The following is a 25,345-nucleotide window of genomic DNA, read 5'->3' as shown; positions in this document are numbered from 1 at the left end:
AGTATGGTAATCATCACAGGGAGCGGGGGTGGGGAGAGATAGAAGAGGGTAAAAAGGGGATAAGTGGTGATGAAAGGAGACTTGACTTGGTGTGGCGAACACAAAATACAATATACAGGTGATGTATTATAGAAATGTATACCTGAAACCTATATAATTTTATTAACCAATGTCATCCCAATAAATTCAATTTAAAATAAGGTGGGGAAAGAAATGGCCAGATATTTTCCTTGAAACAACCATCAAAGAAAGAGAGGAATCCATGGACCAGGAGGGAAATAGCAAAGCCAATTTGGAACCAACTTTAGCCAAGGAAATGGCGCAATCTAGCTTTAATGCAATTAAATCAAATTATTTCCAAAAAGAGATGGAATATGACAGCAACTTCTTTGGGGGCAGGCTGGGATTTATTCTCTTTTGGAGAGCCAAACCCGGATTTAGCTTTATATAGGCCTAGGGCAGCAAAGATATGGGGGAACTCTGGAATGTTATTCTTTCACAGAGAAAATTTTTAACTAAAAAAGAAAACTCAATTAGGAATAGCAAATAAAAGAGCAGAGCTTTCAGGATAACCAGGAGTAAAAGGGTGCGGGCTCCAGTATTTTGGAAGCGAGTGATAAACAGAAGAGTGAGAAGACCCCTCTCCTGTGGTCAGCCTGGTACTTTCATAGTTCTATGAAAACAGATGGAATAACATCATTCTTGCAAGTTTGTATGTAGAGGGCCTGCAGTAACACAGCGACCTATGTACCACTATATTGATACATTCAATTCCTATTTAAGGCATACAATACCCACTAAAAATAGCTTCCATTATTAAGCATGTGTTAGGGGCTCAAGAACTTTACATTTTTTATCTCATAAATGAGATCATCCTCATAACAGTTGAGGGAGCTAGGTATTACATCCATTTTACAGGTGAAGAAACTGAGGCTCAGAGATGCCAAGTGTGCCTAAGAGCACCCAGCTTGCAAGAGGCAAAGTCAGAGTTCAAACACAGGCCTTTCTGACTCTACTGCTCCAGTATTTGGACCTACACAGAGATAGGCTCAAAGCACTGAGGACTCATATACTCTTGAGTATCCCTCCTTATAGTGCTTTAGACTTTGCTATGATTATTTACTCCCTGCCAGACAATGAGCACGCTGAAGTCACTGTATCATCAGCACTCAGCAAGATGATTACTCTCTTAAGTCAGGTTCTACAGAAGCAGACCCTGAGTGGAGAGTACCTGTGCTAGTGCTTGAGGATGTGCTCCTAGGAGACTCTGAGGAGAGAATGGGACAAGCAGGACAGGCGAGGAGAAAAAGCCAAATAAGGCTATGCTATAGGTGAAGCCACAGCTTCTGACTGATCAGGTAGAAATCTCTGGAGGAGAAATTACAACTCAGAATGTGTCTCCCTCCAAAGGCAAGGGAGCTATGAGCCACCCTGGGAAGAGGGCTTGGGAAACTTCTGGGACTTGCCAATGCATACTGCATAAGCAGCTCCAGTAGCTCAAGGGCAGTCCTCTGAAGAAGGGCACAATTACAAGCCATCAGCAGCAAAACACTCAGAAGCTGAGGGATGGATACACAGATAAGAAATGTCTGCTACAATCATGGTCAACAAACTTCAGAATCTGAATTGAAAGCCTTGTGTTAACCATTGGAATCAAGGAGTCAGAAAGCTCTGGGGTAGGAACCAAGTCACAACTGAATGAAGGACCATCTCTTCATACCTGCAGGGAGGACCATCCATTTACACCTGCCAGAAGCCAGTTGCCATAATCATGGCAGGTACATAATATAGGTCAGGGGCACAGGAGATGTCAATATCATATACTGTAGTTTACTTCTGAATCTGGGCATGGGTGAGGCCTCCACATCAATGTCCAGAGTTCACTGTTAATGGGAATAAAGGAGGGAGAGTTTGACACAAGGATGTTCCATTGATCAGAAGGGGCTACCAGGGATGACCAATAGAAAACGGAACCAGGTCTTTTGATTGTAAAAATCATGATTTGATCACTCAGCCACTAAATGACCATTCAGAGGGCTAAGGACTTTGAGAAGTCCATAGATGGCATGCCTAACTAAATTTTGAGACTAAGGAATAGCCCCATCCTATATACCAAGGGGAAATGGACCATTTTCTCTCCCATCTACAGATCTCATGTTCTGATTATGACAAGGATGGGCCAAGAACAGGGTGGCAGCCTTGTGGAGGAGGTAATGACAGTCTATACCCTCAATCAACCCCATGTAGACTAGCTCAGCATCCTAAAATACAAGTAGCTGGAAACCAGGACAGGAAGGTGGCTCTGGCGAACAAAAAGTGGACGGGCAGAGGTTAGAGAAAACAAGAACAAAGGAGAAAGAAGGGGTCTCTTTGGCTGGGAAAAAGGAGGACAGTATGCTAAAGCCAGGTCTCCTGGGGCAATGGGTAGGTGGGGGATTACAAATCCTCTGAAAGAGAGCCAATCTGTCCCCTTTACCTAACAGCTTTACCTCCCAGCTGGGGCCTGGCAGCGTTCCAGCTACTGCTCTCTCTTTTCTTCTGGCATCATTAGCCTACATCAATTGCCTTCTTCCTCTAGGACTAGAATTGGGGAACTCCCTCAACAAAGACACTTGTGCCGAATCTCAGGTTCTGCCAATGTTACAGTTGGCCCACCTTTCCCACCTCCTTCCCTAAATGCATCCACCCTGAAAGTCAGCTTTGATGCTTCCTCCTCTCCGTCTCCCAAGACCAATCACCAGCTCACATTGCTTTTTCCTTCAAAGTATCTCTTCTGTTTTATTTACCTTCTTGGGCCTGCAAGAGAGTGGAAAGAATATGGAATGTGTGTTCCAAGGATCTATGCTCAAATACCAGCCTTTCTACCTGCTAGCCTTGTGAGATTGAGGGCTTCCTCTTCTCCTTCCTCCACCTGCATCCTCCACCAGCATCCTGCCCTCCACTCCCTGGACTGCATGGCCAATCAACTCAGGATCCATCAGCCAAAAGAGCTGTGTATACACTCCCTGCCCTACTCCCCACACTTTACTCCCAGGCTAGATGCTCTCAGTTATCAACCTAGGGTTGGCTTCTGCCCCATCAGGATCCATCAGAAGTTCTGTTCATAAGACAAAATCTGACCAAAAATAACATTGTTTGTTTTTTATTGGAGTTTTAGACTTAGACCGTTGACCTGTCTATAGCCTCTTGATGAATGAGGCCAGGTGAGACAAAATGGGCACTTTAATACAACTGAATACTTATATATGAGTTAAAACATAATCCCCCTTAATAATATTTAGTACTGATTAATCCCCTTTGTCCAAACATAGAATTTTAGTTGTCAGGGAAATTTATACCTAGACTCTGAATAAAGAATCCATGAATAATGGTTCTTTGTTAGTCTAAATTGGCTTTTTTAACTATAACATTGAGAAATCTTGGGGGCAAGTATTAGTATTAACAGTATGGTGGGAAAGAATGTCTTTTTCCAAATAACAAATCTGTCAATAGCACATCCCCCTCTCAACTAATAAGCAGGCTGCTCACTGATAAGAACTGAGTGGATGCCAGATGACTCCACAGGATCTTCTCCCCTGCTGTGCCCTGCACACAGGGCTCCCAGGAAAGGAGGCAAGACAGGGTGTCACATGCAGCAACATGTAAATGCAGTACAAACACACAAAGCTATGTGCGTGCATCATAATTAATCACTGAGCAGAAATAAGATTGTGTGAAGTGTGAACAAGCCATGAATTCATATGTGTGATGGGTCGGTTTATTCTCTGAATGCACAAAGAAGGAAAGAGCGCCCAGATTTTAGGATAGTTGTATATTTGCTTTCTTGAATCTCCACTTCTCGGAGTAGAAGCCTCCTTTTTCCTACTCCCTGACCAGGTAGTTGGTCAGTTAATCAAAACACTTGGTTCAAATGGGCAATCAATCAATATAGAACACACACATGATAAACCTTTTATCTCAATTCAAAATATACATGGCATGGTTATTGTAAAACTTTATGTGTAGGACCAAGGCCACAGGCCTGGGAATAGAGAGCTGAAGATGATTGTTCCAGCCTTTCTCTCTCTCTCTCTCTCTCTCTCTCTCTCTCTCTCCATAAACAACACTCTTAATGCATCCTTAACAATTTCCAGTTTTAATTTCTTAAGAGTAGAACAACAGGTTACACGTGGGAAGAATCTGCGTCCAAAAACCTAGATTTTTATAACTTTTGTTTTGATCTTTTATATTTGTCTCACCCACATCAAATTGATACCAATTCTTTTTAGTAATTTACCTTTAGTGAGACATTCCAGAGCATTAACCTAGTTTTCACACAAACTTTGATTCTTTCCATACTTATATTTTATTTAAGTAGTATTATATTACATTAAATTAATTGCAAAAACAAGTGTGATAGCAAACACAACTGACTCATAGCAGACCCACTACCCACCTGGAGGCAGCAGGAGTGTGCGGGTGTATGAGGAAGTAATCTGCCCTCCTGGCCTGCAGCATGTGTCTGACAGCAACAGTCACCTGCATTAGCAGGATACCACTACTTAGGACAGCGGTGACCATATCATTCAGTAAACCCACTTTGGGATGTGCTAAAACTAGGAAGATTGGCCAAGAGAGCTTCTCTTCTATATCCTGATCCCATCTCTTCTTTTGTTTTAATGCTAACAGTACTTTATTCAGGTACAGTCAACATACCTTAAAATGTACAAATAAGTGTATACAGCTCAATGCTCCTGTAACTTTCACCCAGGCCAAAATAAAGAACATTTCCATTACTCCACAAAGTTCTCCTTTTCTACCTTCTGAACCATCCCTGCTTCCCCAAAAACAACCAGAATTCTGATTTCTGTCACAGTGGATTAGGTTTGTCTGTTCTTGAACTTTATATAAAAGAAATCACCTGAACTTTTAGTCTGGTTCCTTTCCCTCAGTGTGATGTTTTTCAGATTAACCCGTGTTGTAAGTATCAGTAGTTTATTCTTTTCTTTTTATTGCTGAGATGTATTTGATTCTAATCCTCTTAACTGAGTTTACTGGCAATCAGACCCATTTTCTCTACAATCCTTTCAGCTCTTGTTCAAGCTCTACAGCCTTCACTAGCTGCTGCCAGCAGGAATGTGTTCACCCAAGGTCTAAAGGATTATCTCCTCCAACAACTAGTGTATTGACAGGTCAAAATCTAAAGCTAGAGGCATTATCTCAGTGATTGAGAATCTGTAAACTTATTGTAGTAGGCCTCTCTTTTCCTCCATCCCACCCCCACAGACATAGAAGAATACCAGTTTTATAAAACTATTTTAGCTCATCACAAGACTAGTAACTCACTGTGGTTTGCTCAGAAGTCTCCAGCCCATCTCCAGTACCCACCAGTCATAGTGATAGGCACCTACTCATCAATATTGATAAATCTGCCTCAGGAAGCCCATGTAGCTGAGTTTGCCTATATTACCAAATGAGTCATTATTGAGTAGAGTACCTGGTGTTATTTGAACTCTCTTTTGTAAGTATCTTGTAATAATATCATTTAGAAAACCCATTTTGGGATATGCTAAAACTAGTCAAGGAGACCAGCCCTCTTTCTCTCCTGAGTTCAGTGCTTTTGAGAATTTCCTCTCTGCATCAGGAAGCATTGGTGGCCCAGGGCCAAGTTCACTTGGCAACTTGCAAGGCTCTGCTCAGCATGACTGACAGGCCAGTGGTTGTTGAGAGGTGTAGGGAGCAAAAGGGAGGGTGGAGCTCAGATTTTTCATGCTGGGCAGTTGGCAAAGCCTCACTCCTGAGGCTGGGACAATGCTCCTTGATCAATAGAGACAGTGAGCAAGATAGGTAGGGATGGAGTCTGCCAACAGATCTGATCCATCCTTCACTGCTTGGGTTGGTTGGTACTAATTGTCCAAAAGTCATCAGGTTAATGTCTGGCAGGACACCCTTGATGAGAAAAGGTACAGTATGCATTGTACCTAGTATAACTTGGCCTTTTGTCGACAGGAATATGGAGGATAAGCAAGAAGGATGAGAAAGGATAAACACTGAGAAGCAAGCTCTCTACCTCTCTGGTCAGGCTGTTTGAACCCTTCACTCTCTCACTTCCATAAAAGCAATGAGATATTTCCTGCTCTGATGCAGAAAGAGAAACTGTGGATTTTATGCTTAAGAATATGTTTGCTGAATTCAACCACTGGGATGTTACCCTGTTGATTTGCAGCTCTGTGAATTCTCCAAGAGCTAGAGAGTATTCTCAGCTTGGTTCTACTTCTTTCTCAGAGGAGGTCTGAGCTCCATAGATGGAGTCTGGGTTAGAGAGCTGGGACTCCTGGCTCTGACTCATAGCTGACACGTTTTGTGGCATCAATAAGGTTGTCAAGGTTCTCAGATGCTAGGAGGAACTGCCCACCCCCCCCCCCCCACAGATGTACACTTTCAGAAGGTATGTTAGAAGCATCCTTGCAAAGAGATCTGGGGAAAATAATTAAAATACAAAGGGAGAATGCCACTAATGGTCAAACTCGCAACATATTTTTGAGCTTCCAAGGTAAAAACCCAAGTGTTCTAACAAAAACCTAACAAGGAGTCTCAAGGGATGCAATGAGCTGGCCAGAGGCCTAGAATGACAAGATGGGGTCTCTCCAGGAGGCCATATGTGGGAGGAGAACCTGACTGTGCCACTCAGCTCTGCCCAGCTGGCAGGTGTGGGGATAGCCAACAGGAGGTCCTTTTTAGTGATCACCATTCATTGCTTACATGAAGCCAGCTGGTTACACTGGCCATGTGGGAAGAACTAGAGGGTGATGGTGAGGGTTGGGGAAACCTTAGTCTGGACAAGGATACCTTTAGATTTCTGCTTAGATTCACTTGAAGAAGAAAACCAGAACTGAGGTAAAAATGACCTCAGATCTAGGGAGAACTTTACAGTGGGAAATGTTCTCTCCACTTCAGTGAGGTGGGCACAAAAGGAAGCCAACTAGACAATCCAAGAAAGAACACAGGGTTGGTCTTAGGGAGAACTGTGAACATTATGGCAAATATGATAATATCACCTTCTACTCAACCACATCAAGCAAAAGTCTCAACCATTCTCTCAGGGGCCCACTTTCAAAGAGAGGCTCATACCCCTTCTCTTGTCACAGACATACCCTCAATCTTCCTGCTCACAAGATCTACCCTGGGCCAGCAGACCCTGAGAGCACAACCCTCCCCACATGATCCTAAGTCTCCACATCCATCTCCTCTCTGTTCTCATTGGGCTTCCCCTTCATACCCCACTTCACTAAATGCTAACCCCACCTTGCCATACCCATTTTCCAAACCAATGCTCATGGCCTATATACAGTTCTTCTCCTCCTTAAAATGGGACTGAAGGCCCACTCTTCCAAGAAACCTTCCTGGGTTGATGCTACCCAAAAGGGATATAAAATATGGAAGCTCCTCACCCATGTTCAGGTGACTGAAATTTATGTTTCTTCAACTCTCAGCTCTTGCCATCAGAGCTGACACCTGTGTTGATACATTTATCTAGGTTCCAGACACAGACAACCCAACTAGGTGTCTGGCTTCTGATAGAGGACAGGGCCCCCATCACCAGGATCCAGGCTATTTGGCTGCATCATTCCTAAGACAAGTTTTATCATCCCTTATAGACTGACCAAGACCCTTTCCTTAAGAAGATTCTTCTCTTATTATTCCTCCTCCAGGGCAATAGAAAACACAACAAGGAACTTCACTATTCATCTCATTTTGGGAGATGAGCAAGTTCTCCATCTAAACTCTGTTTTATCCAAGAATGTGACTATTCAGAGGAGAGGAAAGGGGATAGAGAGGGCCATGCTGAGCAAAAAAGCCAGATGCCACAGAAGATGAAATGCATGATACAAAGGGGTGGGGCAGGTGGGCTCTGAGGAGGAGGAGGAATAAACAAGAAGATGGGGGGGGGGGTGTCCTCTATGATTCCTTGGCAAACTCCTGAAATGTCCTAACGTGACTAAACCACATTTGGGAAGTCACCAGGGTCCAGAACTAGCAAACAGAAGTGTGTGTCAACCTCCATTTGCAATTGTTACTAAATCTTCAGATGTGTCTGCTTTTCCTTCTCAACCGGTTGTAAGAGATGAAGGTGTATATTAGCCTAAGTCAGTGATGGCGAACCTATGACACGCGTGTCAGAGGTGACACGCGAACTCATTTTTTTGGTTGATTTTTCTTTGTTAAATGGAATTTAAATATATAAAATAAATATCAAAAATATAAGTCTTTGTTTTACTATGATGGTTGCAAATATCAAAAAATTTCTATATGTGACTCAGCATCAGAGTTAAGTTAGGGTTTTTCACAATGCTGACACGCCGAGCTCAAAAGGTTCGCCATCACTGGCCTAAGTGCTCCACAGATATCCCATCTAGGAACAGCTGAAGTCCAGGAGAAGGAGAGTGTGCCCTCTCTTGACTCTTTCTCAGTCTCTCTCAACGTGTGCATGTGTGTGTAGGTGCGTGAGGGAGAGGAGGTGAGACATCCTGGGTAGATCGCTGGGTCACCATCACCATCTCCTGTCCATGATGATTTCCCTGCAGTCACTTCAGAACAGGACTAGAGAAAGCCACCAGCCTCCTCCCCTCAGGGCTGGCAATGCAAAGATCAAAGGAGAGAATGTGATAAGAAGGTAGGAGACAAATGCAAGAGATTATGACCCTTCCAATCAATAAAGCAAGGCCTTCCCTACCTTCAGTGCTGGTGTCCTCATCCTGCCAGCAGGGCCTGAGGCTGCACCTCCCACAGCTGCTCAATTTAGAGATCCTGCGGAGGAGTCCCTGATCCCTAGAGACCCACGGTGCTATTTCCAGCTCTCCGGTTGTCTCCTCTCTGCCAGGACTTGTGATTCAAAGCAACCCAGGAGGCCTGGTGGCTGTTTTCCTCTGGCCCCCTTAGAGGTTAAGGGCCAGTACCTGCCCCTCAGACCTCCTCTCTTAGCCAGGAGCCCAGGGCAGCACAGACAGTTAGAGGGCCTGGCCTCAGAGACCATCTCTGACCTCCCTCATCCAAGCTAAGGCAATAAGGGTGCCTCCATAACTTACACAAGGTCACACGGCAGGCTGTTGGCAAAGCCCACAAGGAACTCGGCCTTCCTGACTCGTGATCCTGGCCCCTTATATCTCAACCTTGAATGTTACATTTATTGGGGAGTAAACATATAAATTCAGACCCAGTACTAATGTCAAATGACCTAAACCAGCCCCAGGAAAAACAGCAATTCGTGCCCACTTCTCTCCTTCCTCCTCATCTTCCAGCATTTGATGCTGTTCTCTGGACCCTAAGTTTGGACCCCTGTAATGTATTAGCGGGAAAGTTGGGCTCCTCTTGTCTGTGTGATTAAGGACACTTCCCTTAGCTTCTCTGAGCCTCCATTTCCTCATCTACAAATTGAAGTAATAAAAACCTTGCCTTCACTATACCTCTAAGATCAAATATACAGCAGGGCTCTGCAGACTAGAAAGGGTCAGAGAATGCCACTTACGTTTATTCGAACCTCCTCCTTAAAGTTACTTTCACCCACATGTTGGGACTGTTTGTAAGAAGCAGAAAAAGCCACGGTGGTGATGTCTGAGTCAGGACCCGTCAGTTCAGCTCTAGGTGATGCTGCTCTGACCACACTGATTCAAGTGTAGATTTGGCCCTGTGATGATGGAAGAACGTTGTTGTTCACATTGGTTAGCCATCTATTCTTTTAATGGAATAAGAGCTCTAGGAATGAGGAGTAGGAAGGATGAGATGGGTTAAGGTTTGAGAAGAATAAAAACTGGAGAGTTGGGGTGGCCCTAGAGGACCCCTAAATATCTCTTCCAAGCCCTCTGCTGGTCACCCATCAAGATTTTGTTTACTCTTTTTAACTGGCTTCAGTCCTGGGTGCCTGGGTCAAGCCCACTCTGTTATTTTGAAGCAGGAAATTATTGACCCATAACACAAGCCTATAATAAATAGCCTCATGTCATAAAATGCAGGCCCTCCACAGAGCCCTGCATTTGGAAAACACTGAGGCATGTGCAAGTTGCTGCCCAGAATATATTTGGTATCTGGCTGCCCCCTCCCCTTCTTCTGCAGAACAGGACACGGTCCAGGCAGGACAGCCCACAGCCTGGCAGGAACCAGACTCAGCCCCTCACCCACAGACTGACCGCTCGGCAAGCCACGTCAGCATTTGTCCTTCCATTTCATGTTCAATACCTTTCAATGAGGTGCTGAAGTGAACACATTTAAAAACATGGTGTAAAAACAGAGGAGACAGTCCAGCTGGTGTGGATCAGTGGTTGAGCTATGACCCAGGAACCAAGAGGTCACTAATTATATTCCTGGTCAAGGCACATACCCAGGTTGCAGGCTTAATCCCTAGTAGGGGGCATGCAGGAGGCAGCCCATCAATGATTCATTCTCTCTCTCTCTCTCTCTCTCTCTCTCTCTCTCTCTCTCTCTCTGCCCCTTCCTCTCTGAAATCAATAAAAAAGTATTTAAAAAAAAAATCAGGTCTCTATCATTACCCAGGGTAGGGAAGTGCCCCCCGGAGTGCCTGGGTCACAGCCTCTGCAATCTCCGAGGCTGGAGAGTGATGGGCAGGAAATGCTGGGTAGGGTAAGGTGGGTGCCCCAGGCAGAGCTGAGTTCAGCTACAGGGATAAACCACTCCTACTAGTTCACCATGGGTCTTTGGGAGGCTCTCTCCTCCAAAACCTGGCTTTTGGGCTAAGGAGACAGGTTGGAGAGCAGCTCTCCTGGGATTGAGGCCCAAACTGAAACTTCCCAAAGTGCCCCCAGGAGCCATGGAGGAATCTCTAGTCCTCCTAAGATCCTGGCCAGTTTGACTATAGCAGTGGTCGGCAAACTCATTAGTCAACAGAGCCAAATATCAACAGTACAACGATTGAAATTTCTTTTGAGAGCCAAATTTTTTAAATTTAAACTATATAGGTAGGTACATTGTTATTAACTTAATTAGGGTACTCCTAAGGCTTAGGAAGAGCCACACTCAAGGGGCCAAAGAGCCGCATGTGGCTCTCGAGCCACAGTTTGCCAACAATTGAACTATAGCAATGGGACTGTTTTCCCCCCATTCAAGCTTTTTGGCTCTCCCTCTAATATGATCTATAAGCAGCCTTTAGGTAAGCCTCAGGCAGGCAAACAATGAATGTGGGTGTGGTCTGGGAGGAACTGGAAGGCCCCATTTTCTAAAGTTTGAAGTCCTCTCATTTGTGTTGCACCCTCTTCACATGAAGTTTTCTCTCTGCCAGTTAAAATGTAAACCCTTGTGAGCCCTCCACATCTCAGTAGGAATGAGTTTCTGATGGGTCCTGGGAGTGGGCATGTACAGGGAGGGGCAAGAAGGGGCCAGAGCCCTGGACCTGGAGGGGTTAGGGGAGTGTAAATTGGGAGGAAGAAGGAGGCTGCATGGGAAAGAATCTAGAGAAGAAGGTAGAGCAATAATTGCAGAAGCTCAGCATAATAGAACATGAAATTTTGAATCAAAAGATCAGGGTTCAGCTCCCAGCTCTGCCTCTTCTTTAGCTGAGGTTTCTATGAGCCTTCGTTCCATCATCTATAAATGAGATTAATTATGCCTACCTCACTTTCCTGCCTCCCAGGGTTGCCATGGGGATGTGATTAGATGGCAAACGTGGAAGTGTTTAGTGCAAATAGCTCACCGATGTCAGTGGTTGTTATTTGTCAGCTTTCCCCTCAATCCCCCCAATCCACCTTCCGCCTCTCTGCTGGTTCCTGCACACCGCGGCTGTTGGCCGGGTTACGGACCTGCTGACTGGGCTTCTGGTAGAAGCTGCAAATAATACTCCACCTCCTGCATCTCTCCAACCTTGCAGCATCAGCATCCCCCTGACCCCACAGGCAGCCGGCCTCAAGCCTTCATGAAAACCAATGAGTAGAGCCCCCCAATGTCAAATCTGGGAGGCCGTGCCCGGGGGCAGCAGGCGCTGAGTGGAGCGGTTGCTGTGCAAAACAGGAGGGGTGACAGAAGGGAGCTCTGGGGGGTGTAAATGCCTTGGCCCCAAGCCCTCCCTCTCCAAAGGGCTTGATCTGTGTCTCCCTGTGGCACAGGCTAGAGAACAGAGCCAGGCTGTCAGTGCTCGATGCTGGGAAAAGGAGGGAATTTGCCAAACGAAGTCTGGAAGCAGTCACATTTGCTGTCTTTAGGGAAATGTCTCAGATTCTTTCTTGGCCCAGCCCAGGGCTGGTCAGAGGAACGGGGTGCCCCCCTGGAGTTGTCTCCCACAGGTAAATTTGTGAAGCAGGGAGAGCCCAATCCAGCACTCCTGAGCCACACCAGACAGGCACACGTGTGCACACACAGAGAGATTTTGTTTTGTTCGTTTTATCACCACTAGTGTTATTTCCTGCCCTCTGAATACCCACTGAAGCTCTGCCCAATCCAGGACATTATCTCATACCTCCAATACCTCCCTCTCTGCACCCCTTCTAAACACACATGCACCCAAAAAAAATGTATTCGTTCCATGAGAGAGTCCTCTGGCTCTCGGGACTCTAATTTGGGAATGTAGTCAGTTTAAAGAAGAATCCAGTTTAGTGGGTTTATCTGAGGAATGCGATGATTTAATTGTTTAATCCATCTGGAATTTATTTTTGTATTCACTATACAGTAAAAATAGAGGAAAGATGGAAAGCTACCCAATTTGTAGCAAGAAGTCACTTTTACTCAGATATAAAACAAACAAAAAAATACTATACATATTTTCCCTATGGGCAAAGGCTTATGAACCTTTGTAAAATACTTGCCCCCAAAATCAACACTATATCAATAATGCAATTTGCCTTCTATGAGCATGGAAGAGAGAAGCAGAGGGAAAAAAAGAGCTTAGAAATAGCAGAATATATTAAGAGTTTCTTCAAGTGTCTGGTATGAAGCAGGCAGCGTAGAGTCTGCCAACCTTATACAGAGAGACCCAGAGGCTCTACAGAGTTTGAGAACCAGGGAATGAGAAGCCGACACAGTACTGATTCTGATCATGTTAAATCAGTGTGGCTGTCAAGGGAGATAAAAAAAAAATTTAGCCGAAACCGGTTTGGCTCGGTGGATAGAGCGTCGGCCTGCGGGCTGAAGGATCCCAGGTTCGATTCCGGTCAAGGGCATGTACCTGGGTTGCGGGCACATCCCCAGTGGGAGATGTGCAGGAGGCAGCTGATCAATATTTCTCTCTCATCGATGTTTCTAGCTCTCTATCTCTCTCCCTTCTTCTCAGTAAAAAATCAATAAAATATATTTTTAAAAAAATATTTAAACAACCCTCTGTTGCTGTGCAACCCCAAGTGGCTGGGTCAGGGAGCAGACCATCGTCTCTTGCCTGGGCCACACAACAGCCTGCTGACTGCAGCTGCCTCTACTCTCTCCCCCTCAATCCATTCTCCATACCACCATCGGTGTGAGCTTATCCTAGCAAATGCTAAAATTCACATTTCAATATCTTTCTGTCACCTATACAGGGATATCAAGTGGTTTTACAGCACAAGTGTTGGCCTAGTGGGGACATCATGCCCTCAACATACCTTACACGTTTATCTACCCAATGCAGTCAAACTCCTCAGTAAGCACAGCAGGCCTTCAGGATGTGAGTCTGCTCCCTTCTAGAGTCACCTTTTACCACCCCTCTCCTTTAATTTTATTAAATCATTTTCAGTTTCTTGAACATGTCCTCTCTCTCATCTGTATCGTTTTATACATTTCCTTTGGACTGGCATTCCCAGTCTGAATTAGGTGTTCCTTTTCTCTGCTGTTGGTAGTAGCAACTGCCTGGTCTTGACATCTATCATAATACTGCAATGCAATTGGTTGTTTCTCTACCTCCCCTACTAGAATGAGAATCCTCCAAGGGCATGTTTTAATCTGGTTTCCTATGCGCAATTCTAGCACAGTGCCTGAAACATGGCAGATGTTCAATATAGTTGGATATAATTTATTTCATCCAACATAGTATAGTATAGTATAGTATAGTATAGTATAGTATAGTATAGTATAGTATAGTATAGTATAGTATAGTAAGGGAAGACAGAATGGTGTTAATTGCCAATAAGCACAGACTCAAAGATCTAAGACTTTGACAGTGAAAAGAATTATTTTAAACTGTGGGCAGTGAAGAAGTTAATCCAAATAGGAAATCCCATCAGTAGCCCAACTATTGTCATTTAGCTTAGCCATTTCGTTTATTCATTCATTCATCCATTCTTTAAAAAAATGTATTGCTTACTCTAGCTGTCAGGATCAGTTAGATTATGCTGCAGTAACAAATTGCTTCAAAACTTCAAGAGCTTAAAACAACAAAAGTTTGTCACTTAGGCAGCATCTCTAACATAGGTTAGAGGTGGGTGAGGGAAACACTCCACACTTTCTGAGAAATATTCACTATCTCATGGCTTCACCGTCTGGCGGACATGGCCTTCTTGCGTGCAGGGGAAGAGACAGGTAGGGGTCACACAGTAATTCTCCTATGCTTCAATCCAGAATTACACACATCACCTCTGCTCCCCAGCCCATTGCCAGATTAGTCACATGGCACCACTAGCAGCAAAGGAGGCTGGGAAACATGGGAGCTAAGAGCAAATGTCTGGTAAGTGGTGCTCACGCTGCCATAAGCACCACGTTCTAGATACTGAGCTAAGCCTGAGGACACTGTAAGTAAATGTGTTCCCCACCTCTTCTCCCTCAAGGAGTTCATAGCCAAATAGATGATAAGATGTTTAAATAGGTACATAAAAATTATAAGGCAGAATATTTCCAGTTATGAGCCCACCTCAGTGAGCCAAGTTCCAGAATCAAATCTAAGCACTAATCTAGCCTTTCTAATAGAATGCCCCTATCTGTGGGACAATCCTTAAGGCACACTATTATAGGGATTGTCCTTTCTCTCATGTCAGCCTAGACATTGAGAAGTCTTCAGCCTCATGTTGCCCCCACCCTGCACCTTAGAACACAAGGTTCTGTTCTGATTCCTCATCTTCTCCCCTTTCCTTTGTCTTTAGGCAAGCTATATTGCCCTTTCTCAGGAATTTACATCTTGCCTCTGTCTCTGCTCAAGGAAGCTGACATTCCTATTATCAAACCAAAATTTCATATTATCTTGGGAGGCTGAGAATAAAACCAAATTTCCCTCTAATATCAGGGAATCTTGAGCTTTGGAGACTCAGAAATATCTCGGCAGAAAGTCAAAATTGCCGTAACATATATAAACATTTTCTTACTTTGAATCCTGTTATCTGTGTTGAAGCACATGGCACAATGACAAAGTGCAGAGGTTTGTTTTCTGTCTTTCTCCTCTTCTCCACACAGCCTCCCTTTCCCACCCTCTGCCAATTGTCTGGTGACCTTCTGTCACTGTGAGTTATTGAGACTCTCCATCCCTGTCTGTTCCTCCCAGACAGCCTCTTGTTTCACACCTAGCCCAATCCCTTCCCTTCCACCCAATAAAAGCTACCTGTCCTGAGTTCCCTTTCTCCTCAGATGACCTGTGCACAAAAAGAACGAAGAGTACTGGCCTGGCCAACTGGTCAAACACCAAGAGGTACAAGATTATTTGTAGGATCTCAGGGCCCAGGGCTGCTCTGGGCAAAGAGAGGGAGGCATGGCCAAGCCAAGTAGCCAGCTGGCTCTCTTGGCTGAGTGTTTCTTTCAGCTCTCTATCATGTATTGGTCTGCAATATGAGTTTACTCAGAAAGCACAGAGCGAGGAGAATAAAGACCACAGAGGGGCCACCTTATATTTCTCTCGTATGTTAGCAGCAGACACAAAGAGGGCTGTGTGATCGAGAGCCATGAACAAAGTAGATTTTTCTAGTGTCGACTTCCTCTATAAACAGACACATTTAATTTGTTACCTGTCAATGGATGACTGCATTTTTAGAAAGAACTGCTCAAAAAGGACGTAATACAAAGGAATGAACACTGGTCCCTGAATTCCAGGCATCTGTGGTTATGTCAGTAAGAGAGATTTTCATAAATAGGGACCTCCCAACAAGTCTAAAACTCATACTGCCTAGACAAGGCAGCTAGCCTTGACCTGTCATGTGACATACCTGAGGTTTCCACTGAATACAAAAGACTGAAAGTGGTATTTTTCTTTAGTACAGAGGAAAAAGACAACTCATGGTGAGCTTATGATTTCTGCAGGGAGAAATTTGAAGCCAGCTATTGATATTTTCAAAGAGCGAATTTAAGAGCTGATAGTGTTTAAAATCCACTGTCCAAGTAAATAGTGAGGTGAAAGGAAAATAATGCCCACAGCACTTAAAAAGCTACTCAGCTTTTCTGACAAATCTTTTCTGGAGAATATTAATGTTAGAGAAGACCTTAGAAGATATCTAGTCAAATGCCCAGTCAATGTAGGGATAAATCCCCTTTCCAACGTCCATGAGCGGTAGTCATTCAACCTGCCTTGATCACACTCAAAAATGGACATGCATTGCCTTGTAAGCCCTGTATTCCCCTGGAGAATCATTCCAATTGATTAATTAAACTGCTACTGGTACCAACACCTGGGCCTCTCATTTGGTAATCCTTACCCTTTTGAGATGCTCAGTTAAACACTGAAGCCCTTGTAATCATTTCACTTAAAAACGCTATCAGAGATGGCATGATTGTCAGGGAGGCCTGGGAGAAGTTTTGTGGAAATAGTACAATTTCCCCAGTATCCTCCCAAAAGCTGATCCCTCCAATTGCTCATGTGTTTTTAATGCCACCCTTTCTTTCCATGGTTGTCCAGTGTTTCTCTTACTCTTTCCTTCTTTACAGACTATAGCTCTACGTGCAACAACAAATAGATACTAAAATGCAAGGACTTAGCCATCTTGGATCTGTCCCTCCACGCCCTCTCCCCCCCCACCCCACCCCCACCACAGCAGGGCAGCCCTCTTGCTCCACAAGCTCACTTGGGGACACTGGTCTCTTCCTCTTTGCAGCTCCACACGGACAAAGTTGAGCTGCCCCTTGCTCAGCATTCCAGCATGCAGGGAGGGAGCAGAGAGTCCAGGGGCAGTGGTTTCCATTTAGGCAGGTGTAGCATAAATTGCACACATTAATTCCACTCACATTTCATTGGTAGGCATTTAGTCAAAAGGCCCTGCCTTGTGTCCAGGAAACAACAGAGAAATGTAGTTTCGAGTGGGACAGACATGTGCTAAGGAAGAAAGAATAAACTTTGAAACTTTGGAGGAACAATTACCAGGCTTCCACATACCCTTCTTTCCCTTTCCTTCTTTTTTCTTCCCTTCCCCACTTCTTTTATTCCCCTTATCTTCTCCTTTCTTCCTCTCTGAACTAGCCATAATGTAGAAAATGTTTAATTGTGTGTGTGTGTGTGTAGAGTGTGTATGTATAAATACACACATATAATACATATATGCACACATACATGTACACACAGAAAAAGCATATATGTATTTATATGTTCTTTACACACACACACACACAGGGATTGGCTGAATTTGAGAGGTACCTGCAGGGGAAGAGACAGGTAGGGGTCACACACTAATTCTCCTATGCTTCAATCCAGAATTACACACACCATCTCTGCTCCCCAGCAGAGGTAGAAGGTATACCACCCATGCAGAACTACCTTGAGTTAATCTCTTTCTGGTTTCAATCCTATGGTTTTTATCTTTCAAGCAGGCCTCCCTTCCCCATATTCCAGGTGCAAAAAAGGTGGGGCTCTGTCCACCCTAAGCTATGTGCTCCGCTTGTGAGTGAATAGGCTCAGACTTACCTCACTGCTAAAAGAGGAAGTGAGCGCCAAGGGAAGAGCCCTCTCTCTGCCTGCACTCACCCTCTCCTTTGTCATCAGCTGGGCTCGACCTCCCTGCCAGGCTCAACAACCAGGAGCAACCATCAGATGGAATCTGCTTGTGCTCTTAGGAGCCTAATCCCTTGGGTCAAACAGGCAGTTCCTACCATTGAAATATCAGAAAAGACATAGCCGATGTATTGCCAAACAGAGAGATTAGAGAATCCAAGTTGGAAATTCAGGCAGTAAGAAATAAGTTGGTCATGTTCCAGCTATTATGCATGCGACAAATGTCTGAAATATTTTTTAAATTGTTTTGGAGGGTGGTAGGGAATGGAGTACGAAGATGGCTTCTTTTTAAATTCTCCAAAATGTTACCTGCATAAAGAATGAACAAATGTCAGGGACATGCACATCTTGGCCTGAACTTCAAATGAACTGATGGCAGGCCTTGCCATTCTGAAAATATAAAAAATTGGAAGCTGCCAGGGCCCAGAGCAGACCATGCATTTGCATTCGATTTAAATAATGTGCAACCATCTTCAGTTGGATGGGGAGTTTTTAGCCTTGTCAGAGAACTTTGGAAGTACTCGGAGCAAAACTGCCAAGGGTACACCCAAGGGCCTTGAAACCAGCCCAAATGCCTCAGTGAGACACTCCCACACCTGTGGAGAAGGGTCTTCTATAGTCCCGTGGCAAGCCAGGTACACCTGTCAGAAACTTTCTCTGGGTGCATCTGGTCTAGAGAGTAATGCTTGCTGGAATTTGAATTATGAGACAGACTCTCCTCCGACCATCTGCCAGAGTAGCTCAGCTGTAGAAATTCACATTTTCACTGAGCAGTTCCTAAAGTGTAGGGCTTAGGGCTCTGCCACAGTCTGTTCCCTCCCTGTACTGATTTTCTAGGCCCATCTGCAGTGACCCAAAGGTTGAAGGCTTGACAGAGGTGAGGATAAGCCTGTAAAGAATCACAGCCAGGTGTGTAAGGAAAATCACACGTCATAACCATCATACAGCGCATGCTCAGTCAGCATCTGCTGAGTGAGCAATAGGAACAACAGAGAGCCCACACTTTGAAAAAACACCCTTAAGAATCCATGGCCAGGCTATATGGAGTTCACCAAACGAGGATCCTACATTCAGGGTATGTGAAGCAAATAACTTTATCATTACCAAACCCAACTGATGACTTGATAGGAATGACTGAGGCAAGCTTACCTAAATAACCCAGACAACGGAGAGGACAGGAGTGCTGTTCTCATTTCTGATGCCTATTAAAGGCAGTATTATTTTGTTTTGTTTACATCCTGGTCACTATATAACACAAACCCCCTCAAACGGCTTGAAAATGCTTCCTAATGTATTGGCCCCACAGTGATTCTGAAGGGCTGGAGAAATAAGGTTTCTGTTAGGAGTTTGCCTGGCACAAGACAAATATCCCTTGTCCCTGAAGATAAAGTATTTCTATCAATAAATTGACTCTGGTGGCAGGTTAAAGATGGCTGCAAAGTATGCAAGAAGCTTCCTCTTGAGTGATGGTAGCAATGTCCCCTCCCCCCCCACTTTTTTTTTTTTTTTTGAGGCCCCGCTGGTGTCCCCTCCCCTTGAATCTGCATCAGCTGGAATTGCTTTGACCAATAGAGTATGGTAACATTCATGCTACTACAAGGACTGGCAACTTTGCTTTAGTCTCTGGGGCTTGAGCTGCCATGTGAATGGTCCAACTCTATTGCTAGACAGATCACGTGGAGATCCCCAGAGATACATAGAGATGGAGAGGGGCCAGGTGACCACAGCAGGTATGTGAGTGACGTCAGCTGCCCCAGGCCAGCTGCTAACTGAGTACCACTAAGTGACCCCAGCTGGTGCCCCACAGAGCAGAACAATTGTCCAGCTAAGCCCTGCCCAAATTCTTGACCCGCAATTATACAAACTGCTTATTGCTTTAAATCCATTATGTTTTAGAGGAGCTTTTTACACAGCAATAGATAACCTGACTAACCATATGTATCATTATAAAATTGAATTAGCAAAGAGTAATAAATTATGACTCTCCCGCAGTCATAAGGACCATATTTTTCTCTTTCCGAGCAGGGGGGGATGATCTGATGAGTTTAGGAGAGCCAGAGAAAACTGTCCCCCCAAATCAGATGCACAGATCATCAAAGCTAAAATAAAGAGCATTAAGTTTAGGTGCTTAACAAGGAAATGCAAATCCATGAACAACTCTAGGTCCAGCCACATGAATCCTCTGTGACTGCAGGCAGTACAACCCACTTGCACTGGGGCTTGTGGTTTTCCCACCCTGAACTCCCCAGAGCACCAGGAATCAACCTTCCTTCTTAAGGCCCAGCCAACCAGGGGATCCTCCCTTGCTTCCAGGGGGAGGGCCGTGCTAGCCTTTATTGGCCTTTTCAGTGAAAAGCCAGCAGCCGTACCAGAGTGAACCGGGGAATGGCGGTGGAAGGCTGTTTGATCAGAGTGGAATTATAGCAGTTCATTTTCTAAAGTGCCAGGAGACCCGAGGATGAACCTTTGGGTAGAAATGTAAACCACAACGGCGGCACCTTCATAGAGATGCAATTCATCACGGGTATGACGGGTCCGTCAACAAGAAGGGCTCTCTATTTCCTGCTGATAGACAAAAGCAATCACACCGCCCCTGTAACACAGCAGGACACTGAACTCCTTAGACACTGTGGCTGTCTGCAGGGAGTCCTACTCACTGGCCCTTTCCCGGAGCCGTGGTGCTATATGCATTATCAGGGGGTTGCACAGCAGAAGCATAATGGGGACTCCAGAATGTATGGCCCCCACACGTCTTCTAAGCAAATGTGGGGATAGTTTGAAGTGAGGATAGTTTGGGGTACGAGTGAGACACAATTTTATCTCCTCTTATTTTCTAACTGTGATGAATTTAGAAATAGTCTCAGGAATAAGAAGGCTGTTTTTGTTTCCTGGTGACCCGAGGCCAACAGGCTGATGATAACCAGGGTAAAAAAAATGAGGCAAAGTGACAGACAGCATCCAAACACGGTTCAGCCCCCTCTCTCACCCCCCTCAGCACCCCCACAGAGTCCATAGCACCCGGCAATAGATCCATCCTGCTTTGGTCTTAGCAGCCTTAGCTGGATCTCTGCTCTCATACTTTCCTTTCTCAGACCCTCAGACCCCTCCCAGCTTCCAGGTTCTGACCAGGTGGGGCACAGGGAGCTGCCCTGCAGAGAGTGAGATCTGATCTCACTTGCACAAATTCTGGGAAGTTCCATTAAAAAAGAGCAACCGTATGTTCTTCTTCAGGCTTTCCTGTCGAAAACATACCCTCTGGGGATTCTGGTTAATTTCTGACAAGCACGCTGCCTTCACTTGCAAGTTTTCCAAAGATACCTGAAGTGTGTTGTCTTTCCACCTCCCCTTCCCATCCCTGGCCACAAATACTCTGTTCAGGAAAGCCTTTGATAGAGCAACCCTCCTGCCCTGTGTTTCACCTAGGGACACCCTCCCCTCCCTACACCCCTCCCAAGACCCGTGTGGAGTGGAGGCAGCACCCCCTCTAGTGGCCAGTGCCTTCAGGCCTCTGACTCTCGCTCAGTCTTTTCAGGGGTTAACTCAGAACCCAGAATCTAAAGAAGAAGAAAAAAACACTCCCTTTGGTTTGGGTTTTGGTTTTTTTAAAGAAATCATTTCTCTATTCAATACAAAGGATGCTCTGGGGTACTTGAGAAGATGAGTTCCCATCTCCCCTGCTCCCTTCCCTGCCCTCTCGTATTGGTGTCGGCACAGGAGGAGAAAGGGCTGGCTAGGAATTGCCTTCTCTGGACCTGGGTATTTCCATCTTTCATATGGGAAAACCATCTTTTCTGCTGCTCTTACCTGGGAGAGCCCACCCATAGCAACTGTACTCTCTATCTTTCTAACTCCTCATTGATGTTCTCCAACAATTCCCTACACCCGCTTCTTCAAAGACATCAGAGTGGTCTAGATAATATAAATCTCACTCTGCGCTTAAAGCTTTTCTACGACAGGGATAAAATTGTGACATTAAAAGTATCCATCCCTTCCTTGGCCTACTCCCTACCAGAACAAGTAAGCACCGGGGAAGGGGAGTCTTAAGAAGACTTGTAAGTGTTCTGTGTGTTTTATGATGAAATTACACCCACCCCCACCCCGCCCCAGCTCCTAGGTTCTAACCAGGTGGGTAAAGAGTTCTCACTGGATGTAGGATTATAAACAGGCCAGATTTACTTGGGTTTGCTATCAGGAGCTCCCCACTGTTTCTAGAGTGAAGCTAGATGCTGCAGTGTGCCTCTCTCACCCTAGGCCTGCACCAAGAGGACCTGCCCACCCTCCAGCCCCATCTCTCTCCATTGCCTTCTCTTCCCTGCAAACAAGAAGCTACAAGAAGATTCCTGAAAATTCTTACTATTTGCAACAGCATAGATGGAACTGGAGAGCATCATGCTAAGCGAAATAAGCCAGTCAGATAAAGATAAAGATCACATGATCTCACTCATATGTGGAATATAATGAACAACATAAACTGATGAACAAAAATAGAACCAGTCATAGAAGCATTGAACAGACTGTCCAACCTATGAGGGAAGGCAAGGGGGTAAGAGAGCAACCAAAGGACTTGTATGCATGCATATGAGCATAACCAATGGACACAGACAGTGGGGGGTGGGGGGGATGAAGACATGCACTGGGGGAGTGGCGGTGGCCAGGGAGAGGTCAATGGGGGGGGAAAGGAGACTTATGTAATACTTTAAACAATAAAGAGTTTAAATTTTTTTAAAAAAGAAGGTTTCTGTGGAAGAAAGAACTCTCTCTAGTCCTTAGCTCCACATCTGTGGCTGCTCGAACTTGTCCCCACATTCTGTCCTGCTTCCCGCTGAGTGCGCCCATGTGCCACTCTCGCCCCAGATTTTCCCTGCACCTTACACTGGCAGAGGTCCCTCTAATGTGCACACACTACCACAGCACCCACCACCCTCTACTGCAACTGCCAGGTTATCTGTCTGTCCATCAAGGCGAGTGTGGAAAATATCACAGATTCTCAGGGCAGATGGAACCCCACAAATTCACTTAGCCCAGCCTCCTCAGGTCCAAGTAAAGATTCACTCATTTTCTTTAAGGAACTTACAGAAAAATAAAATCTACAACTTCCTACCATAATACACTATGTGCCTCATAATTTGCCAACCCCTACAACTTCTTAATGGTCAGACTCAAGTCATATTATTTTTTTAAAGACTATTATTCAAGAATAAAGATGTTTTGTAGTCTTGGAGGTCATGATTCAGCTCTACTCTTTCTACTGCCAGGCCTTCTGTTATTCAGACGCAATTATCTTAATTCCTTGCAACCCTCTTTTTGGAAATATAAAAATTGGGGACATCTTCATAGACTTTTTAAATTGGAGATTTGGGCCTAAGGATCATCTGTCCCAAAATTTCTTTTCTCTTGGCACTCTCCCACGAATATACTTGTTTAATAATTATGAGCAATGAGGATAATCTTCAGGCCCAACTCTTTGGTGTAGGTAGAGGAATGGGATGGAGAACAGGAGCCTTTCTCCTTGGTGAGCACAGAGAAGAAAGAAGAAAGGTCGGTGAAATACAGGAATTTGATTGACACATTTCTGGGAACAATCTGCCATCCTTGGTGCTGACTTTTGGATTCCACTTACTCTAACTTTCAAAGCTGAAAGCAAGAGCTAGCCCTAGCCAGTTTGGCTCAGTGGATAGAGCGTCGGCCTGCAGACTGAAGGGTCCCAGGTTTGATTCTGGTCAAGGGCATGTACCTTGGTTGCAGGCACATCCCCAGCAGGGGGTGTGCAGGAGGCAGCTGATCAATGTTTCTCTCTCATCGATGTTTCTGACTCTCTATCCCTCTCCCTTCCTCTCTGTAAAAAAATCAATAAAACATATATTTTTTTTAAAAAAGCAAGGGCTAACCTTTGCCTGGATCATGGCAACCAAGATATGGCTCTAATCTGGCTAGTACTTACTCTGGCCAGTATTCAGTCCAGTTAAGTGGATCCCATTGAAAACAGTTCTCTTTACAAAGTCATATGTTTAACAAGCCAGGGCTACCATTGTCAAGTTTAATCATTCACTAGATTCATCAAAAAGCTGCTTCTTGATTTTAAAAGGCACAAACCTGAGTTGTGGTCTTGACCCTGGTTGAGTCCCTCCCACAATAGGAGACCTAGGCAGGACTCTCTGGATGAGATGCTATGAGAAGTTAGATATTGATGAAAGCAACTTGATCTCCATTGCTGGAAGACACCTCCTTGAATGCTACTTGTCAAAGAGCCTAGGGTTTGTGGTTGAGAAAGTGAAGAAGCCAAGATTCCATGTTCTGGCCCATTGAAGAATAAGTAAAGTATAAAATGGGAGGGGGGCCTTATCACATGTCCTCTCCAAAACAGAAACTGGGAGTTGAAAACTCGAAACAATATGGCTTGGTGACAACATCATAAAAGTTGGGTGAAATGTAAATATACCTCCTTGTTTCACACACATGCGTGCCATGCACACAGACACACACAGGGATAAAATGAGTCAGAAGCTCTGTTGTCAAAATCAAGGGAGTATGTGGTGCTTTGTAGAGCCAACCAAATCCGAAGCAGAGAGGACACTATCCTGAGGGACACCCTGGAAACTGAGGGTGGAAGGGGCTGGGTCTGGGGATGAGGAATGTGCCCCTCAGAAACAGAAGACAAGCTCCAGAGCCTGCTGTGTGGGGTTTACCCAGCTATTTGCCTGGAGGAAGACTTGCATTCTTGTGGCATGTGCTTTCTTGTATCTTTCCTCACTCAAGCAGTCTCTTCTGCCTAGAGCGAGGGATAAGACTTCAGAGGAGGGGACTCCAACAATTCCAAGGGATACTGCAGATTCCTTCCATGGGGTGTAAATGCACAGGCACCGAGGGGAGTGAGAAACCCCACCTAATGGTGAGATTCTTTCTGCCCTTTGTCTTTAGTCAGGTAGATATGTAGACCAATCATTACAGGTGGCAAATACTTACCTAGACTTTTCTTTCCTAGTATGAAGACATGGTGCCCTTTGTTGGTTATTCTGGGGTTTTACACAGTATTAGTTTTACTGGAGAAAAATCAAGGATACATATGCAAATGAAAAGCTCATATTCTCTCTCTCTCTCTCTCTCTCTCTCTCTCTCTCACACACACACACACACACACACACACACACACACTCACTCTAACACTGAGTTTTGATTTGTTATGGTCAACCAAGGAAGCTTCTGTGTGCTTTCTTCTTTGGACATCCCCAACAGAGCTGGAATGGAGTAGATTGCCTATGAGGCAATATTTCATTTGGGTGGATTTAGTCATTAATTGCTCTGTGGTTTCTGACTAATTCTGTCCTTCCCTTTGGTGCAGTGCATCCTTTCAAAGAGAGAGAGGTTTACTTGGCAGCTTCACCACTCCCATTTGCTTAAAAATGTGGAAACACCTCCTATATTCCAAAATAAAGAAAAAATAAAGAAAGAAAAACAGATGAAAGAGAGTTACAAATTCTGTTGCTCCAGGGAAGTACAGTC

The sequence above is a fragment of the Myotis daubentonii genome, chromosome 2 (genome assembly GCF_963259705.1).
Source record: "Myotis daubentonii chromosome 2, mMyoDau2.1, whole genome shotgun sequence".
Classification (NCBI taxonomy): Eukaryota; Metazoa; Chordata; class Mammalia; order Chiroptera; family Vespertilionidae; genus Myotis; species Myotis daubentonii.
The sequence above is the reverse complement of the archived record's forward strand: the minus strand, read 5'-3'. Positions refer to the sequence as shown.